Source organism: Dermacentor albipictus, chromosome 7 (genome assembly GCF_038994185.2).
Source record: "Dermacentor albipictus isolate Rhodes 1998 colony chromosome 7, USDA_Dalb.pri_finalv2, whole genome shotgun sequence".
Classification (NCBI taxonomy): domain Eukaryota; kingdom Metazoa; phylum Arthropoda; class Arachnida; order Ixodida; family Ixodidae; genus Dermacentor; species Dermacentor albipictus.
The window spans coordinates 129,099,731-129,114,333 of record NC_091827.1 but is presented as its reverse complement, the minus strand read 5'-3'; the positions used below and the strand labels follow the sequence as shown (position 1 = coordinate 129,114,333).

At 46.2% G+C, this 14,603-nt stretch overlaps 1 protein-coding gene across 1 annotated transcript in view; it reads left to right on the top strand.

Moving 5' to 3' along the window:
- Positions 1-14,603, top strand: part of Cda5 (Chitin deacetylase-like 5) — a 371,641-nt gene that overhangs the window by 338,225 nt on the left and 18,813 nt on the right. The gene's annotated exons all lie outside the window — the stretch shown is intronic.

The following is a 14,603-nucleotide window of genomic DNA, read 5'->3' as shown; positions in this document are numbered from 1 at the left end:
ATTATTACACACAATTACACAACAATTACACGCAAATAAACCTATGCTCTCCGGCAGGGGCGAGTAGCCAGTGCCAGAGCGATCGGAGGCAGCCATCTTTTATTCCTCTGGGAACGAGGCAGCCTGCGGCTATTCAGAAGAAAATTCAGCTTTGTTCGGCATATTAATGAATGTTTAACGCGTACGCGTCACTTTTACGCGGTAAGTTTAAGTGGTCTTGTGATCTCGCGTGAGAGGCAGGTGAACTGGGAGCAGCCTGAAAACTTTTGACCAATTGCCGAGGGATAATGGCAAAAAGGCGTCGAATCAGAAATAACCATTTTTGCTTTGTTCGGTCAGATTAGGCATAATCAGTGTGTACACGTCATATCAGTTGGGGAGGTATCGCGGTTTTCGTGACGTCGCGCGACAGACAGGTGAAGTGGGGGGGATCGAAAAAAGTTTTTGACCAATCGCGGTGGCCTGATTGCAGAACTGGAATATAAAAGTTTGGAATAGTTTTACGTTATAGCGCCCGGGGACACAATACGGCGCTGTGTACTAAGCTAGCATGAAGCTTCGCGAACTCGCCGAATTTTTATCTCAGAGGTTCTTTGTTTGAATCCAGCCACTCTATGATTTTATTGATTTATTCTTTAAAAAACTATGGCACAAGTAATGCTTCTCACGATAACTGTCGACGGTAATGCCTTCGCATTGATTCAATATTGCGACACGACGTACTGCGACCTTCAAAAACGAGTTATGCGTGAGGCGTGTACTGTAGCAGATCTCCTCTTTGGCGCTTCCCTAAGAATAGACGGCGCATCTTGCACCACCACTGTGAAGCCTGACCGAGGCCTCCGATATGCATGGCGCGCCGGTGTGTGCGAAAGCTAACAAAACGTTTCATGCGGCAACCGGGCTTTTTCGGCGTGCTATTTTGTTGGCACGCTGAGCGGTCTAGTGGCACTGCCGGAAATTCCGTGCGTGGCGTTGTTCGAAACGAGAAGTTCGTGCCGGTGGCCGTGAACGCTGAGAATTGTTCCCTCGCTTGTCTCAGTGACACATGCTTAGTGACCGTCGTTACGAGAGGTTCACCGAAGAGCGGCCCAGCGCATTTGTGACGCAGCCTGCTAATGCGTTGGATTGCTGTCCTTGAGAAACCGTCATGACGTGGGTTTGATCCTGCTCGCCACCGCAGAAAATTAAATGGTCTTTCTCGTCATTGTAGCGCGGTACACTCCCAGTGCGACATACCTAATTACCCAACTGGGCAACAAAGAGGTTCATTGGAGACGAGCACGGGCCGAGAGACAAGTATCCACTATTCCAAGTCGGCGTGATATTGTTTCTTTAAACAGCGACATCTACCCAGCCACACGTATGCAGCCATCCACGTCGGCTTGAAAGATGTTCGTTGAAAAGCGGCGCGTATGTACACAATGCCGCATATTCCGTGACCCAAGTGTACGGTAAAACATTTAGATACAAACTTATATAGGCACAAGCATAGATGGATAGATGCATAGCCCTCGGAAGTGCGTCAAGTCCAAAATGCTAACGCATTAAAAATTTCGTCATAAGGGCAAAACAACGAATGCGATAGCAAAAGGTTGGAATGTGTGACCAAGTGTATGGCTTGTAGCATTAGTGGCATTATTTTTGCAGTAAACTTAAGCTGACTACGTAAACACGCGTGGCTAACACAAGAGAAAAAACTCGGAACGCATGAGGAAGTCGACGTATGGTACACTGGGTGGCAAGGGTGTCGAGAACGTCGGCGGCAGGGTCTGCGATACAAGTTTCGCGTAGGTGGAGCGGCGGTGCACTCTGGGTTGCCTCGGATACTTGTTGAAGGATTCGAGCCAACGATGGCGTAAGGCTTGGGACGACGGCGAGTAGACACAGCTGCAGAGTGACTCCGGCTCAAATGAACTCTTTAATCCCACAGAGTAGGGGGCCGCTGAAGGTTAGGCTCGAAAACGAGGCACCCTGGGTGGAAGAACCTCGGTTCAGGAGACGTTGTCTATGGAGCTCATCATAACTCTGACAAAGCTCAGCAACTTCTACGATGGGCTGCGCGTTTTTCGACGGGAGAAATTAAAAGGCGTCGTCTACGATGCCCTTCACGATATGACCGTTCTTTTCGGGTTGCGTCATTGATGCATTGGCGCGCTTATAAAAGTTCGATGACGTCTTCTAGGTAGTTGGTCAAGTTCCCACCGGGCTGTTGGGAACGGTTGCGCAAGCGCTCCTCGGTACGAAGCTTGCGCACCACGGGGCGACCGAAAACTTGCGTGAACCTTGTCTCGACGCCGGACCAGCTGCGAAGGCCAGATTCGTGGTTCCGGAACCGCACGTTCGCGACGCCCGTGAGGTAGAAGACCGTGTTCTCAAGCTGATGAGCATCGTCCCATTTGTTGTGGGCACTCGCACGTTCGTAGGATGTGAGACAATCTTTGACGTCATTTCAACGCTGCTGAACGGGGAACTAAAGTCCTCACCAGTGCCAAAGCCAGTATTTTTTTTTAGTTTACAGACATTTCATAGGATTGCGTCTTTGATATTGGAACGATTTTTACCTCCTGGATGACGACCAAGGCGATGAGCTCTTTTCAAGTAGCGATCTTCCACGGTTATTCCCAAATTATTGCGGCAGAAGTCAGTGATAAGTTTTTTGAATGCGGCCCATATTTTGCTGTCTGTAGGGTCACAGATATCATAGAAGATCAAGTTATTTCGGCGTGATATGTTTTCCGCGTCTTCCAGACGGTTTTCTATTTCCTCAGTTGTGCGGGACATACTCCCGTCTTCCCGCATCTTTTCAATGTTGTTTCAGAGGGGAAGTGCTTAGTACTGTATTTCTAGATCGGCCATTGGTTTGCATAAGCCGGTTCCTGTTTTATCAGTAGTACTTAACTGGGATTTGATACCCTGTAGATGGGTAATTAACGTGGTCTGGCCTACGCATAATTTCTGAAGCTCTGCCAGCACAGCATCATTTCCGTTAGGACACGGGTTCGTTTCGATATCTCTCGATAATACGATCAAAGAATGAATAACAGGAGCACACTCAGCAGCAATGGCAAAACAGCACCGTGGGGCAGGAAGCTGCACCAAAACGTAATTCCTCGATTTTTTGGCGAATAGGGTTAAGGATTTTCTAACCTGCATCGCAAAAATCAACGGGTTAGATGGCTGTCTTGAGCTGCAGTCACCGAGCCCATGGGGCGATGCTGGTGCCGCGAGCGCTTATATATCCGATGAGACTGTTGACGTCCATGATGATGTGATCGTCCATGATGCCTTTGGTTGCCGTAGCCACATTTACCCTGGCAGCACGGTCATCCCATGCGGACAGTCCATGAGGGACAGCTGGGAGCATGCTGCGTTTCGCTCTCCCGCGTCCCTGGCTTTCTTGCTCGGCGTCCGTTTTTCCAATGAATCACCAACAAGCCCAAGCTTCCAGGCTAAGTCGCTTCGGAGCACGGCAGTGCGGTAGCACACCGGAAGGGATGCGCGCTGAGGTCGATAGTAGCTGGTAGGCAAACATACGGACGATCGTCTGCACACCAAAGATTAGGGGATTAGATGGCTTCGTTGAGGTGCAGTCACCGAGCCTGCCTAGGAGTATGTTGGGGGTTAATGGAAGGTTCAGAAGGTGAGACAATGGTACGTGAGCCGGGCGTACCAGACGTGGTGACGAGTAGAAACTGGCCGCTGGTCTGGAGGTAGTAGTCATCGGTCGCGCAGGAGGTCGGTTAGGAGCGGCAGTGTAAGTTAGAGGTGCACTCACAGGTGGCAGTTGAGAGGGAGGTGGAAGCGCCTCAGCAACTTGCGGCTGGATTACACGACAGAGCGGAGGGTCTAGTGTGGAAGCAGATTAAGTAACACATGCCACAACAGATAGCTGACAAGCTAGTTCTTCCTGAATGTATTGCTGAATCTGCGGCAGCAGGCCGGAATGATCAGCGGCAACACATCCGGGCTCCAAGGCAGAGCGCTCCGGGCATTGCGAACTCATGTCGCGGGTTGAAAGGCACTGTTTGCGCGGCCTGTCACGAGCATATAGAAGGCATCGTTGTCTATGCCTTTCATCATATGCCTCATCTGCTTCGGTCATAGACGCACTCGCGGGCTTAGAGAGCTCGATGACGTCCTCAATGTAGCTCGTGAAGGTCTAACCGCATTGTTGAGCTCCACCACGCACACGGTGTTCAGCGCGGAGTCTGCACAAAGCGCGAAGACCGAATAACGAACTGAGCGCCCCTTTGAAAGCTGACTAGGTTGTAAAATCAGCTTTGTGGTTTCTGAACCACGAATTTGCCACATCGGTCAAAGAAAACATGGTAAGCTTGGTGCGGTCATTCCACGTGTTAAATGCGCTAACGCGTTCACACTCTGCGAGCCAGTCCTCCAGGTTGTGATCGTCGGTGCCACTGAAGGTCGCATGGTCACGTTGACGTACCGCACCAGAGCATACGACAGCCGTGGGGACAGGAGCGGCTTCCGAGGGGCCGGCGCCGTCAATCATTGTGGACGCAGATGGTAACGTACGGCTTCGGAGCTCCAGGGCTGTGAAGACGGGTGCCCAGCAACCTCCACCAAATGTCACGGGATGTTCTTGCAAGTAAAGTTCGGAGGCCGTCTGGCAGAATACCAGTAAAACGGGGCAGTCTCAGCTGCACAGAAATCGAGCGCGCACTACTAGTTCGTCTTCTTCTTCCCCACTTCACTGTGCCGGCGCCGATAATGTCAAGTACGATATATATCACTTCGACGAAGGCGGGTCCTCCGGCCGGAACGTCAGTGAAAACATTTGCCATAACGTTTCGCATTTTTCTTTTGTGAATGTTGTACCTTCGGATCTGACGCGAAACTCTTCGTCTTGTGTGCGTGCGTGCGTGCGTGCGTGCGTGCGCGCGCGCATATAAATATGCAGCCTTAGAACAGAGAGAGCTGATGACATAGAGGTAACGAGTGAAACTATAACTAGGCTGGCTTCACAAGCAGCAATGGAAGTGGGAGGCAACGTACCAAGGAGTAGGTAACGTCTCCCAAGGAACGAAGGACCTAATAAATACCCGACAAAGAATGAAACAGTCTAACTCTATAGATAAAATAGCACTCACGCAACTGCCAAACTGATCAATAAGGAGAACATAAAGGATATTCGAAATTATAACGTAAGAAAGACTGAGGAAGCAGCAATAAATAGACGCAGCATGAAATCAGTGAGATGAAAACTTGTCATATCACTAGTCAAGATGAATACACTGATAGATAAGCAGGGTAATATGATCCGTATTTTCAAAGACATCGTAAATGTAGCGGAAGAATTCCGTACTGATCTGTACAATACCAAGAGCAGCCAGGATACTTTCAATGCAAGTAGTAACGTACAGGTTACAGAGGCTCCTACTATACCTTGCGATGAAGATAGAAAGGCCTTAGAAGACATGAAACGAGGAAAGGCGGCAGGAGAAGATGGAATAACAGTCGATTTAATCAAAGATTGAGGAGACATCATGCTTGAAAAGCTTGTAGCTCTTTATACGAAGTGTCTCACGACTTTAAGGGTCCCAGAGAACTGGAAGAATGCCAACGATATACTAATCCACAGAAAGGCAGACACAAAAGAATGGAAAAATTATAGGCCCATTAGCTTACTTCTAGTATGGTATAAAATATTCACCAAGATGACTTCCAATTGAGTAGGGGCGACCCTTGACTTCAGTCAACCAAGGGAACAGGCTGGCTTCAGAAACGGATCCTGAACAATGGATCACATTCATCTAGCAGGTAATTGGGAAATCTCCAGATTACAATCATCCTATCTGCATGGCTTTCATAGAATACGAAAATGCATTTGATTCAGTGGAGATACCAGCAGTCAGTGAGGCATTACGTAATCAAGGAGTACAGGGGGCTTACGTAAATATCTTGGAAAATATCTGTGAAGATTCGACAGCTACTCTAATTCTCCACAAGAAAAATAGTAAGGTATCTGTAAAAAATGTGGTAAGATAAGGAGAAACAATCTCTTCAATGATATTCACTGCGTGCTTGTAAGAAGTATTCAAGCTATAAAATTGGGACGGCTTAGGAGTAAGGATCAACCGGAAATATCTTAGCAAACTTCGGTTTGCAGATGACATTGTCCTTTTCAGCATCACTTGGGATGATTAAAACAAACGATTGAGGACCTTAACAGAGAGAGCGTAAGAGTGGGCTTGAAGATTAATATACAGAAAAGAAGATAATGATCGATAGATTGGCAATAGAACAAGTGTTCGAGGTCACCAGTCAGCCTCATGTGTCTGTGAAGGAATACGTTTACCCGACTAAAGATAAAGTCGTACAATCAGTGCATTCTACCAGTGCTAATATATGGGATAGAAACTACGACACTGACAAAGATGCTCGAAAACAAGTTAAGCACCACACAAAGAGCGATGGAACGAAGAATGATAGGCGTAACGTTAAGAGACAGGGGGCGAGCGGTGCGGTCAGGGAGCAAAGGGGCATAGCCGATATTCTAATTGACAGTAAGAAAAAGTAATGGAGTTGGGCAGGTCACGTAACGCGTAGGTTAGATAACCGGTGGGACATTAGGGTAACAGAATGGGTGCCAAGAGAAGGGAAATGCAGTCGAGGACGGCAAAAGACTACGTGGGGTGATCAAATTAAGAAATTCGCAGGCACAAGTTCGAATTAATTCGCACAGCACAGGGGTGATAGGAGATCTGAGAGAGGGGCCTCCGTCCTGCAGTGGACCTAATATAGGTTGATGACACACACACACACACACACACACACACACACACACACACACACACACACACACACACACACACACACACACACACACACATATATATATATATATATATATATATATATATATATATATATATATATATATATATATATATATATATATATATATATATATATATAGAGAGAGAGAGAGAGAGAGAGAGAGAGAGGAGTTGTCTCATATAACTCGGTTCAACGGAAGTTGAACCGAACGCATAATGTGAATGCCTAGAGTTACTCAGGCTAATCTTTTATTTTCCCTTTAACTTACGGATTAGTTATGTTTCATTAATCAACTTTTTAAATATTGGCTGCAGACCCCAAGTGTTATACGCAAAGTTATAGAGCACCTTGAGAAGCCTCAATAAATGGTTTCCCACATGATATATGTCACCTGGTCCTTTCTCCCGCGTTCCAAAGAAAGCCCTTGATATATGAAAAAATACTACGTGACGGGGCGATTCTGCACTGTTGTGCTGCTCTCAAGCGTGCGATGGATGAACAAGGTCAGCCGCAGCGAGACTGGCCCGCGACTGGGCGTCATGCCTCGTGTTGGTATCTGGGTATGCGGCTTTTATCCCATGACGGTGCAACTGCTTGCTGTTGACCGAGCGTTGCCGAAGCAATAAAGCGTCTATGGAGACGAAAGAGAACAAAAACATAGCTTTATTTTTTTATGCTTAAAATGGGCAAGAGCTGGCAGCCTGCCGATGGAGCGTAATGGGGTTGGGTGGGGAGGCGGCGCTAGGGCCGTAATGATTTTCTAGTGACCTTCAATTCAAAAAGCGCCCTTTGATTATAATGCGTGTTCCAAGAGGTCACCATCTGCTGTAGCGCACATTTGGCATCTCATAGGCACATTTTCCGAGGCGCTCTTGCTCATGGTATCAGGGATGGAGTTGCAGACTTGTCTTATTTTTTCTTTTAGGTTCTCTGGTGTGGTGGTTGGTGTCCGGTATACTTGATTCTTGACATAGCCCCAGAGAAAGAAATGGGGGGGGGGAGTTAAATCAGGCAGCCGTGCCGGCCACGCAATGGGCTCATGTCGTCCAATTCGCTGCTGCGGGAATACTTCATGCAGCCATTTGCAAGCTTTGCTGCTGCCATGTGCGGAAGCACCATCATGCTGACACCACACATCCTTGACCCTAGCAAATGGAACTTTAAAAAAATCCTCAAGCGCCAAATCAAGGATGTCGTTGACGTATCTTTCGCCTGTAAGCGTATTATCAAAAAACACGGGGCCAATGATAGTGTCATCGTAAGTTCCACACCACACATTAACTGATCACTGATATTGGTCATGTGTCTCCAAACCCAGTGAGGGTTTTCGTCGCTCTAATAGTACGCATTGTGGATGTTCACTTGGGGATTACGTGCGAAGGTAGCTTCACTGGTACACACTATATTGTTGACAAAACCTGGGCCCTCTTCCGTCTTCCTTATGATCCAGTTTGCAAATTCCTTTCGATTTTTGAAATCGCGGGGCTCCAATATCTGGTGCAGCTGCACGTGGTACGGATGAAGTTGCGTTTTTTAAGCACTCTACACACTGAAGACTTTGACACTCCAACTTCAGCACCCACACTACGAACACTTGCATCTGAGTTTGAAGAAAAGTTTGACAGAATATGTCTCCACGTTCTCGCCCAGGAACGAAAATTTATGTCGTTTCTTCGTAAAAGTCCCAGTATGTCTCAGCGTTTCATATGTACGCATAATTTTCATTGAGCTCGGACGCGTACCTGGATGCTAGCCTTCAAATAGTTCAACTGCGCGCCTTCTATGTCAACTTGACGCACCTAGAGCCAAAACCATATCCGCTCTTTCCTCACCGCAGTAAGCCATATCTTCTGCTCAACGTTGGTCACAGCCAAATAGTGTTGTTCTGTAGAACACGCAGGGATACGAGTGCCTGAGGAGTACTGGACATATTGCAGTTTACTGGGATGTACATAAGGTATGATCTACATCTGGTAAACTGGGACAGCCTGCGCGCGCACTCTTTCGGGGACTGACGCGCCGGTCACGGTGCACAAGTGTGAAGCCAGACGTGACCACCGGATACTGCGACCACGAAGCGATGCGCATGTGCGGGGGGTGAGATCAAAAAAGAACATCTGGTAGAAGGTAAGTGTGAGAAGCGGAGCAGACGAGGCCAGTGCGTAAAGAATCATCGTCTGAAGAAGACATGCGTCTAATCTCCCTTGAATATAGTCGACTTTCTTTTTTACCATTCGTTAGTTTTGTCCCCGTGTGATTTATGCGCTATTATCCTAGCCCTAAGGTTTCAAGTTGTAGGATCATCATTCAATTCGAAAGCTACAAGGTCATTTGTATAAAAATGCGAAATTGTTGCACCCGTTATCACCTTCCATCGTTCCTACGCGCTTCGCCCTTTCCTTATTTCAAGCAGAATCAAAATGCTGCTTTCGTCTTTTCTTTTTCGTGTCCTTAGATGCTTTACCGCTTTGGCAACGCTCGGCCAGCAACATGCGTTTGCACCGTCATTTAGGAGCAGTGGATTTCCTTTTTATTGGGAAGATCCCAAATTGCTGACACATTTTCCAACTTAGTCCTAATGTAGGTATTATATGCCAACCACTTAACCTTACTAGGGGCCTTGCAAAGTTTTCTCACTAACAAGCACAACTCCGTGAAAGCAGAAGAACAAACTTCTATCTATATGTGTTGACCAAAGAGGTTACTGGTGAGAGTAAGGGCCAGACAATGAAATCTTCCTTACCTCAGTAAGGAAGCCTTCATTGCAGTGAGGCTACCTTATGTCACTCTGAAAGGTTCCTTACTGAGGCGCCCTCGGTAAAGGCTTCCTTGGTTCTTCCTTGGTACTTCCTCAGCATAAGAAGCCAAACAATGAAATCTTCCTTACCTCACTAAGGAAGCCTTCATTGGGGTGAGGCTACCTTATGTCACTCTGAAAGCTTCCTTACTGAGGGGCCCTCGGTGAAGGCTTCCTTGGTGCTTCCTCAGCATAAGGTAGCTCCAAAGCTACCTTCATGCATCCTTACGCCGCTCCTGGCCCTGAACGAGCGCTTCACCTCGCTGCTTAACCACGTGGCATTCGCTTGCGCATGCGCACTGTCGCCCACCTGCGGAGAAGTGCGAGCACGGTACGTCTTGCCAGGCATGTTCGTTTCAGTCACGCGTGCGGCATGCAAGCATTGCTAGGCGTTGCTAGGCGTTGCAAGACGCCGGCGTGCCAGCGTTGCTGGAGCACATCAAGTTTTGCACTGTAATGCGCAACTTTTTTTTAACTTTAGTAAACGAAACTAGAAGAAAGCGTCCACGCTTCTCTATATTAGCTATTCAATTTAAAGATTGTGCGACGATACAACATTTTTTAATAGAATAATGGTGTTCGCGGAAAGATTTGAAGAGATAATCTCGAACCCAGGCACGCGGCAACCGCTCCTTAGGTGAGGACAGGTGAAGGGAGCTTTCAGAGTACGCTTGCTTCCTCCATCGGTCCTTCGCTGTAAGGAGGCCTCACGTAAGGTTAGGAAGCGCTCGAAGGAAAGGAACTAGGGGTGTGCGAATATTCGGAATTTCGAATACGAATCGAATATTTTCCATATTCGAAGCGTATTCGATTCGAGAAATGCATGTTCGGAAATTCACGAATATCCGAGGACGGCCGATTAACGGTGGAAACGGCGAATATTCGGATAGACTGCGAATAATTGAGCAATTAACCAATTGTATGCTTGCTCCGCATTCTCCTAAGAACATGTTTATTAACTGAGAACTTCGCATGATCCGCTCATTATCTGTATGCTCTGTTTCAGTCTATCTGCTTCAGTCATTTGAGACATGATCAGTTTCGGTTTCTTTTTCACCAAGCTTTATAATTCCAGTTATTTTGGAATGCTCCATTGCCTTGAAGGTTGCAAAGGCAACTCAGGGTTGCCTTTGCAACCCTGAGTTGCCATTATCTGTATGCTCTGTTTCAGTCTATCTGCTTCAGGCATTTGAGACATGATCAGTTTCGGTTTCTTTTTCACCAAGCTTTATAATTCCAATTATTTTTGGAATGCCCCATTGCCTCGAAGGTTGCAAAGGCAACTCAGGGTTTGCTAACATTGATTCAAAATGTATCAAGGCTCTTTGTGCGGAGTGGAAATTTGATGAAGTGGCCAGCCTAGGCATGTTTCTTGATCCGCGCTTTATGGCCACAGTTCATCAGGCATCTGGTCAGATGATCTGGCTGAAAAACCTTGTGACAAGGGAGCTCCAGGAAGCCGTCGTGGAACACCGTGGGGACACCGCCGTGCCAGCGTCGACTTCGTGTCCACTGGTGGCATCGAGTGTATGGAATGCTTTTGACGATCTAGTGATGAACAAAGAGAAGACACATTTGGCATCTGCCCCTGAGAGGGAAGTTACAGACTACGCGCAAAAGCCTCTTCTGGAAAGGGGCATGAATTCTTGTGAGTGGTGGCAGTCCATTGGCCGCTTCAGGTACCCGCTTTTAAGTGCACTCGCCCGGAAGTACTTGGCGATCCCTGCCACTTCAGTTCCTAGTGAAAGTCTTTTCTACCGGTAGAAATGTGACAGTGCATAGAGAGCGTTTACTTTCTGGCCATATTGAGCAGTTAATTTTCCTTCACGACAATCTGTAACAAGCGTTTTACCTGACTGAGGGCATTACCTGAGTCCATTATCTATAATTGAGTACCTCTTTAATTTGAAGCAACCTTGTAAAATGCAATGTTATTTTTAAAAGGGTAATAAAGCTATTGTTACCTCTCTTGCAATTTTTTAACACTACACATGTATTCGATATTCGATTCGATATTCGAAGAGCGTTCTTCGCCTTATTCGTATTCGATTCGTAATCGAAAATTTCAATATTCGCACACCCCTAAAAGGAACGTTTTATTGTTTGGGCCAAGCTACCTTCATGCGTCCTTACGCCGCTCCTGGCCCTGAACGAGCACTTCGCCTCACTGCTTAACCACGTGACGTTTGCTTGCGCGTGCGTGCTGTCGCCCACCTTCGGAGAAGCGCGAGCACGGTACGTTTTGCCGGGCACGTTCGTTTCAGTCTCGCGTGCGGCATGGAAGCGTTGCTAGGCGTTGCACGACGCCGGCGTGCCAGCGTTGCTGGAGCACATCATGTTTCGCACTGTAATGCACTGCTTCTTTAGATTTAGTAAACAAGACTAAAAAATAGCGTCCACGCTTCTCTATATTAGCTCATCAACTTAGAGATTGTGCGACGATACAACCTTTTTTTATTGAATAGGGGTGTTCTGGTGTTCGCCTAAAACTTTTAAGAGATAATCTCGAACCCAGGCATGGCGGCAACCGCTCCTTACGTGAGGACGGGTGAAGGCAGCTTTCAGAGTATGCTTGCTTCCTCCATCGGTCCTTCGCTGTAAGGAGGCCTCACGTAAGGTTAGGAAGCGCTCGAAGGAAAGGAACGTTTCATTGTTTGGGCCTAAGACCAAAATACTTAAAATTTCTTACCTGGGTAATCTCACAATTATGAAGGTTATAGCTAAAAGCAATAGGCTGTTTTTACGCATAATTTTTAAAAGTATTGTTTCATAAACGTTTATTTCCATATCTCGCTCCCGACACCACAGTCAAACTAACAAGGACTCCTGCAATAGCATGTGGCCTTCTTCAGACAACACTCCTTTGTATATAGTACAGTGATCTGCGCTTACTTTAATAGTTAGAGTGTCAGACACTACTGTGGTTAAATCATTTATCTAAATCAAAAAGAGCAGTGGCCACAGAACCCTGTGGTACACCGGATTTAACAGAAAGCAAGTCGAAAGCAGAGCCATCGATTACAACAAATTGTTTCCTATTTTTTAGATATGCCTCTCCCCATTTAACAACATAATTTGTAAGACCTATGGATTCAAGCTTAACGAGAAGTTTCCCACGTGACACTTTATCAAATGCTTTTTTTGAAATGTATAAATAATCCATCTATTTGCCCAGCTTGGTCTAACACTCAGGAAAAATCAGGAATACTAGTTAATATATCTGTAGTGGTACTTTTCTCATGCCATGCTGAAAACGTAATAATATGGCTTTATTGCCTAAAAACAGATTATTTCACGTGCAACTACATGGTCTATTAACTTTGAGCATGCGCACCTGATTGGCACTGCTGTGCAGTTGCTAATAGTTAATTATCACCCTTATTTAAAAAAAAAATATCGGCAGTGCTCGAGCTGTGTTTTAGCCATTGGGCAGTTCGCTGGAGTCTAAGGAATTTTGAAAAATTCATGCCATAAACTTTGCTTTTTGCGCCGCGTACTGTCCGAGAAAAAACATTTGGGATGTCATCTGGGCCAGTGCTCTCTTTATCTTCCAATTTACGGAGCATCGACAAAACAGCTTCGACTGATATTGCTGGGAATTCAAAATTATAGATTGCAACCTGTGTTGCATATTCAACCTCTGGGCAAAAAGACGCTTTAAAAATACAGGTTATGTGCACTGGCAATTTCAACATCATTTGTTAGAGAATGACCATGTAATGTAAGCCTTTCTACCCGTTCATTTGTTTGACTCAGGTAACTTCCGAACTTTGAGGAATCCGTTTCTAGAAGATCAAGAAAGGTTATAGTAAAATAATGAGATTTTGTTTCTCGCAGTTTAGTGTCCAAAGGATTCTTTACTTCCTAAAAATATTGTAGCCGAAATGATTCTTGAAGCCTTTCTGCCCGATCATTTAGGTCAACAATGTTACCCGTCATTTTTCGACTTGATGGTGTAGATTCTTTTATTGCTTTATTGTCCCCTCGTCGAAATCGATGACGGTTTTTTCAGTCTGTGCAAGCTTTTTGTTCATTTCTGCCAGCTCTTTTCGAATATCCTGCGCACCTGCTAATAACATATCAAGCATTTCACAAGTATTGGGACCCGGGCTTTTTCTCTACATCACCGCACATCAATTTGCGCACGTGAAGACAATCGCACGCAATAGCTAACACCGTACATTGGTTGGGCAAAATAACAATGCAGCTATCATCATCTTTGCATGCACAGACGTAGCCAATCTCAAAGAAAAATAAATGGGGCGCTTGGTCATGGTTCCACCTGCTGTACATTTTCTGAGCCCACTGGCGAAAACCTTGGCCGTTGTGGCTTTTATAGCCGTCCACGTTGACGACGTTGAACCAGTGACACTGCCAAAACACGCGGAGAAGTTGGAAGTCTTGGAAATATACTGCAAAATTCGGCCTCTGGCTGCATCCACCATCTGCTTGAACACAAGTGGTGGCTGCGATGGTATTAGTTTGACTAGAAGCAACACGACTTGACAGGAGGAGCCGTAGCGCTAGGTCATCGTCCTGCCTCCTGCAGATTTGCCGAGCCCACTGGTGAAAAGCTTGGCCGTCGTCGCTTGTATAGCTATCCGCGTTGACGGTGTTGCCCAAGCGACAGTGACTGAACGCACGGAGAAGTTTGAAGTTTCTTGATAATGTGCTGAAAAATTCGGCCTCTGCATCGCTGCATGCACCGTCTACTTCAATCAATCAATCAATCAATCAATCAATCAATCAATCAATCAATCAATCAATCAAGTTTTATTTTCGCCGCAGACAATACATTTTTACTGCGAAAATAGAGGGCCAGAGAAAAAAGCTGCAGTTGTGGAGCTTGACTAAGCTCTAGACACCCATACAGCAGCAGTGACACGACGATTTGGTATAAAGATTCAGTTATGTAAACATCAGCAAATAAAGAAACGATCAGACACTTCCATCACAAATGGCAGTTACAAGAACAATTACACAGCATACATATTTCAATGAA